This window comes from Neophocaena asiaeorientalis, unplaced genomic scaffold, assembly GCF_003031525.2.
Source record: "Neophocaena asiaeorientalis asiaeorientalis breed wild unplaced genomic scaffold, Neophocaena_asiaeorientalis_V1.1 scaffold55, whole genome shotgun sequence".
In the NCBI taxonomy this organism is placed as follows: domain Eukaryota; kingdom Metazoa; phylum Chordata; class Mammalia; order Artiodactyla; family Phocoenidae; genus Neophocaena; species Neophocaena asiaeorientalis.
Window position 1 is genome coordinate 8,227,739 of NW_020175684.1, and position 6,000 is coordinate 8,233,738.

The following is a 6,000-nucleotide window of genomic DNA, read 5'->3' on the forward strand; positions in this document are numbered from 1 at the left end:
ATAGCAATCAGAGAAGAAAAAGAAATAAAAGGAATCCAAATCAGAAAAGAAGAAATAAAACAGTAAGTGGGAAGGGTAAGCTGTGACAAAGTGAGAGAGTGGCATGGACATATATACTCTACCAAATATAAAATATGTAGCTAGTGGGAAGCAGTCACATAGCAGAGGGAGATCAGCTCGGTGCTTTGTGACTGCCTGGAGGGGTGGGATAGGGAGGGTGGGAGGGAGGGAGACGAAAGAGGGAAGAGATATGGAAACATGTATATGTATAAATGATTCTAGGATAGCTAGTGGGAAGCTCTAGGATAGCTAGTGGGAAGCTCTAGGATAGCTAGTGGGAAGCAGCTGCATAGCACAGGGAGATCAGCTCGGTGCTTTGTGACCACCTAGATGGGTGGGATGGAACACAAGAGGGAAGAGATATGGGGATATATGTATACGTATAGCTGATTCACATTGTTATAAAGCAGAAACTAACACACTATTGTAAAGCAATTATACTCCAATAAAGTTGTTTAAAAAAAAATCCTTCATCTATTAGTGTTATTTGGGACTTTACTCCTTCATCTAGGAACCATATAAAATACCCTAGCTCCTTAGTAATTCCAGAATTTTAGCACCAAAAAAGGATAGTCTGAAACTGAAGTCAAATGTTAAGGTAGAATTCAAGTGAGCCCTACATATCTGTTCTCGCTTTTTAACAAAAGTACTTATCACTTTGATAAGCTCAAATTCATGATGTGACTTTTGTTTATTTGTATTATTTATTTTTGGCTGAATTTCATCTTCATTGTTGCACGTGGGCTTTCTCTAGTTGTGGTAAGCGGATGTTACTCTTCGTTGTGGTGCACGGGCTTCTCATTGCGGTGGCTTCTCTTGCTGCCGAGCATGGGCTCTAGACGCGCGGGCTTCAATAGTTGTGGCTCGCGGGCTCTAGAGCGCAGGCTCAGTAGTTGTGGCACACGGGTCAGTTCCTCAGCGGCACGTGGGATCCTCCCGGACCAGGGATCAAACCCGTGTCTCCTGCACTGGCAGGCAGATTCCCAACCATTGCACCACCAGGGAAGTCCGTATTGACGTGACTTTTGAAATGTCTGGCAGCATTATTCACTGTTATTTGATTCACAGAGCTGTTGTAAAGTTTTGTTTGTTTTTTTGTTTTAGCATTGGAGAGGAGTATGATAAAGAGAGCAAATTTACTCCTAGCTTGATATAGAGTCTTTGAAAAATTGCTAAATGTCTCAGAGACTCCTCTGTTGGCAAGTGTGGGAAAACTATATTGACATGTGTCGCAGAGAACTCTACAGAACACAAGATTAGTTAACTGGAGTGAAAATGCTTTAGAAAATAATATAAATGCTACAAAGCATTGTTTAAAATATATATATATACACACATATACATATATATACATATATATATATATATATATATATATGATTTTGCGCCGGGCACCCCTCAGCCAAAATGCTAAAATGCTAGGATGGTCTTATGGGTTGAATTGTGACTCCTATAAAGATATATTGAAGTTATAGCCCTGTACTTGTGAATATGACTTTATTTGGAAATACAGTCTTTGCAGATGTAAACAAATTAACACAGAGTGGGCCCTAACTCAGTATGACTACTGACTGCTAAGAAGAGGGAAGATTGATGCAAAGACAGACACAGAGGGAGAGAGAGAATGCCATGTGATAACAGGCAGAGATTGGAGCGATGAAGCTGCAAGCCATGACAGCCCACACCAGAGCCAGGAAGAGGCAGGAAAGGATTCTACCCATGATTCCCATGGAGCCAATAACTCGAGGTCCAGCCAATGTGGGTTTTAGGCCCTTGCAGTGGTTCACCGCATAACTCTGAGGAAGTGGCGCAATCAACATCTGACTTAAAAGCAAAAAAAAAAAAAAAATACAGTGAATTAAAGACCTAAGTATCCTCCCCCGGCGTTTTTATTATGATAATGGGCAGAGTGCTGGAATTAGTATTAAAGTTGGCTGTTTTACAAAGTCTTACTGAGAGATTAAAAGTTTAAGAAACTAAGCAATGCATCTGCTCCCTTACCCCCACAAACCTCCTCTTACTCTCCTGTTAGGTACCTATGGTCTTCTTGACTTCCCAGGAAGCTGGGTCACTCTCCTGTCTCAGATCCAAGGTTTGGGGGAGATGGAGGTTGGAAGCCCTGGGACCAGCACCCATGTGGTCAATCACCATAAGAACGAGTACCATCAAGAGATTGCAGTAAGGCTTTCCAGCACTATATGGCGCCATGGCAGAGCCTGCAGATGTCCCAGTGTCCACTGAGCACCATCCATCCCTGTACTGAGGAGTTCCATCAGCTTTCCATCATCTGGGTGCACCTCTTGCTCTCAGTAGCCTGCACCTTGCCCATAAAGCAGAACTGATGTCTGTTTGGGGTCTGGGGCAGTGTTCAGCCCTAGACAGAGCTCATAGTTCCAAAAGAATTCATGATTCTGTAGAAGCAGGAGGTTTAGGCAAAAATACCTGGATGGTATGTTGATGCTGTAGAAAATAAAGCCCAACCAGCTGTGCTTAGAGTCACTTCATGCTAAGAAGTGACACCTTCCCAGCTAAGACAGTGATGTTATTCCTTCTACCCACTCCCCCACCCCATATGTCCAAGAAAGCCTTCTCCCAAAGTCCCTTTAGGGTACCTGAGCCTTTTCTGAGAATGCTTTTGATATCCTATTTGGTTAGATTTCACCAGGATGCACCCAGTGTGATTTGCTCCAGCTTACAAAATGTGGCTTCTGCAACCCCCATGCTGCCCTGTGTTGCTGGGAGCATGCAGACTGTACGTTGGAACTGACATAACCCTTCTCGTAACCTGGCCACATTCTCAAAGCCTAGTGCTAGGTTTCAAAAAAGAAGCCAACATTTCTAACTTAAATTGATTTTTAAATTTCCTTTAAAAAGGCAATAGAATAGGTCGGCTTCTACCTGTGCTTCTACCTGTGCTAAGCACATTCAAGATACATTATTATTTGTTTTCATAGAATCAACATCAACTCAGCTGAAATTAGTCCTTTTAAAAGACGTTTGGCTTGGAAGAGGTTTTCTCATATGTGGTAAACATAACATCTTGACTTTAAAACGCAGTCTTCAAAACAACTAGAATAATGAAAATCGGTTTGGATTAATATAACTGTGAACATTTAGGAATTAGGTTCCTTATGAGTCAAGTTGAGTGCCACAGAAAATCCAGCCTTATTATTTTGTTTACAATTTCTTCATACTACAAATCTATCCATTTCAAGATGTAGGTTTAATAAATCTATCACTTGGTTCATTAAGTTGTCTAGGATTACTTGCAGACTTTTTAAAAATGCAGTTCATGTTTTAGGGAATTATATGCTAGTATAGCTCACAGAATTTTGTTTAAAATTAATATTTTTGAGACATGATATTCTCTTTTATTTCAGCTTTAGAGTCCTTCCCAAAACAGTAAAAAAGCCTGCATAAAAATAAAATATTACTGATGTAGTAGTAGCTGATTCTGGGTTAAATGCGCCACCTCGTGGTTATATTAGGAAGTTTATTTTTAACTTGCAATTTAACGAGAACACAAAATTTGCCTTCTCCTTTTGTCCTTCTATATTACCGCTACTGGTAGTGAAATTATCCATATTGCATATATAGATCCAAGATGATTCCATGATATGGTGATTGCAGAAGCCATACTTCGGGGTATGCGGGAGGCTCAGCCAATGACACTGGGTGCCACCTGGTAAAATATGACCAAATTGAACACAAGGTTAGTAGCCTGAAATCCTTACCTCTGTTCCTTTCCTAAGTCACTCCACATAGTAAATTCTCTGTGGTTATTCTACATACCATACAACTAAGCAGTGCATACAGTCCAGAAACAAAACCGACAGGTGTGTGTGTGCGCACGTGCGCGCACAAATGTGGGGGCAGGAAGGGCAAGGAATTACGGCCCTGAAGGTAAAACTAATTTAGATAAAAACTAATAAATAGTCCATGGCCTCTACTCTCAGAAAGCACCCCCAGCTGAGAATGCGGGAAGGAGGTGGGTCCTATCAATACTGGAAAACGCTGGGTAGCCCTTGCCCTGGGGGGCGGGGAGGTGAAAAAGTGCCAGCTTCTTAAGGTTCCTGCAGTACCTGGAGATGTCAGCCTGACAGAGTTCTCCCAGCACAGCCCTCTCTAGGGTTGCTTTCTTTTTCCTCCCTTTTTTGAGGAAAAGACCATTCCCCCAGCCCCTCCTCATTCAACTTCCAGCAGCTTATTTCTCTTTCTGCCAGAAACACTTCAGAGGTACATTTGGGGAAGGGGGGACACATTAAATTTTAGTTAATAGTTATTGCGTTCAAGATTATGTTTCTGCTGCCTACTTTGTTGTTTTCCACCTTTAGTAAAATAGCTTCTGACAACAAGTTGAGTCATAATAGGCTCCCTTAGTTTAAGGAGAAGGGGGTGCGGTTTGTTCGTATTTATGGATCTCAGTGTCCTTTCCTTTATAACGTAAGACTTGGAAGGAAGACCAACCCTCTGAGCCTCTCCCCTGCTTTCTTTGCTGGGAGCACTGGGGCTGCTGACACCCAGTTCCCTGTGTGGTGAAAGTCATTCCTACAGTCCGTTTAACACCTTCAGCACAGGGAGAGGAGGAAATATTTTTGCTAAATTATTTACCTGTGATATTTTAAAACTGGTGTGTAACATAATGTCATGTTTGTAGAACATCAGACTTAGAAAATTATGACAGCCGGGCTGAGACATTGCAGATGAAATGTGATGAGGATAAACATATAGCACTTTTGGAGCTTTAACCCTGTGCCCAGTGATTTGTTAAGAGCTTTCCAAGTATAAGCTTTTCTAGATGCACAGACATAGAAAACAAACTTATGGTTACCAAAGGGGAAAAGGGGAGAGGGATAAATTAGGAGGTTGGGATTAACATCCACACACTAATATATATAAAATAGGTAACCAACAAGGACCTACTGTATAGCACAGGGAACTGTACTGAATATTTTATAATCACCTATAAAGAAAAAGAATCAGAAAAACAATATATATATATATATATATATATATGTAAAACTAAATGTGCTATATACCTGAAACTAACACAACATTGTAAATCAACTATATTTCAATCTTTTTAAAAGAATGTATAAGCTCTTCTAATAATCACGATCCTATTAGGCGGGATGACTGTTGTCCCCATTTAACAAGTCAGGAAACAGAGGCACAGGGTGGGAGTAAAACTTGCCCTATGTCATCCGGCTGGAAAGTGGTGGAGTCAGGATTTGAACCTAATGTCCTTCTGCCTTCAGCATACATGCCCTTCATCGCAAGCCTATCCTAGATTTTGTGGTCACAGCAGAAAATCAATTTGCCTCCAAACTGCTATTAATTCAACAAACATTTCTGAATGCTGACTAAGTGTCCCAGTCCCGCGATGAGCACTGAGGGTGTAGAGATGTCTGACCCAATCCCAGCTGTCAAATTTCTGATGAGTAACTTTTGGACACAGCTGTGAGAAACTTCCAGCACCAGAGCTTTCGCTCACCAAGCAGTTCCAACAAATGGTGTCTAGACACCACATACCGTCAGAGTGCAGCCTTCCCAGCAATGAGGTCACACACCGCAGCCAGCCACCGGCACGGAGGGTGTGTTGGCGGCGTCTCAGGCCTGCTAATTGGGACAGGTGCAGAGGGCGATGACAGCAGGCCACCCATGGAGCTCTGGCACGGAGAGGGAAGGCATGAGAAGCTGGAGGAAGAAATAAGATGAAGCCTGAACAGCAGCCCAGGCAACGATGGCTCGCGAACAAGAATACGAAGACGAAGGACCATCCTGGGGTGTACCAAGAAGAAAAAGTTGGTCATTTTTAGAATGGGAATTCCCTAATCTCTACAGCAAACAGTAGAGTCTCAGGAAATACATTCATATATACAGCCACAAAATTGCAAAACAAGATAATTCACGCACATACGTGCGCGTGCGCACACCTCC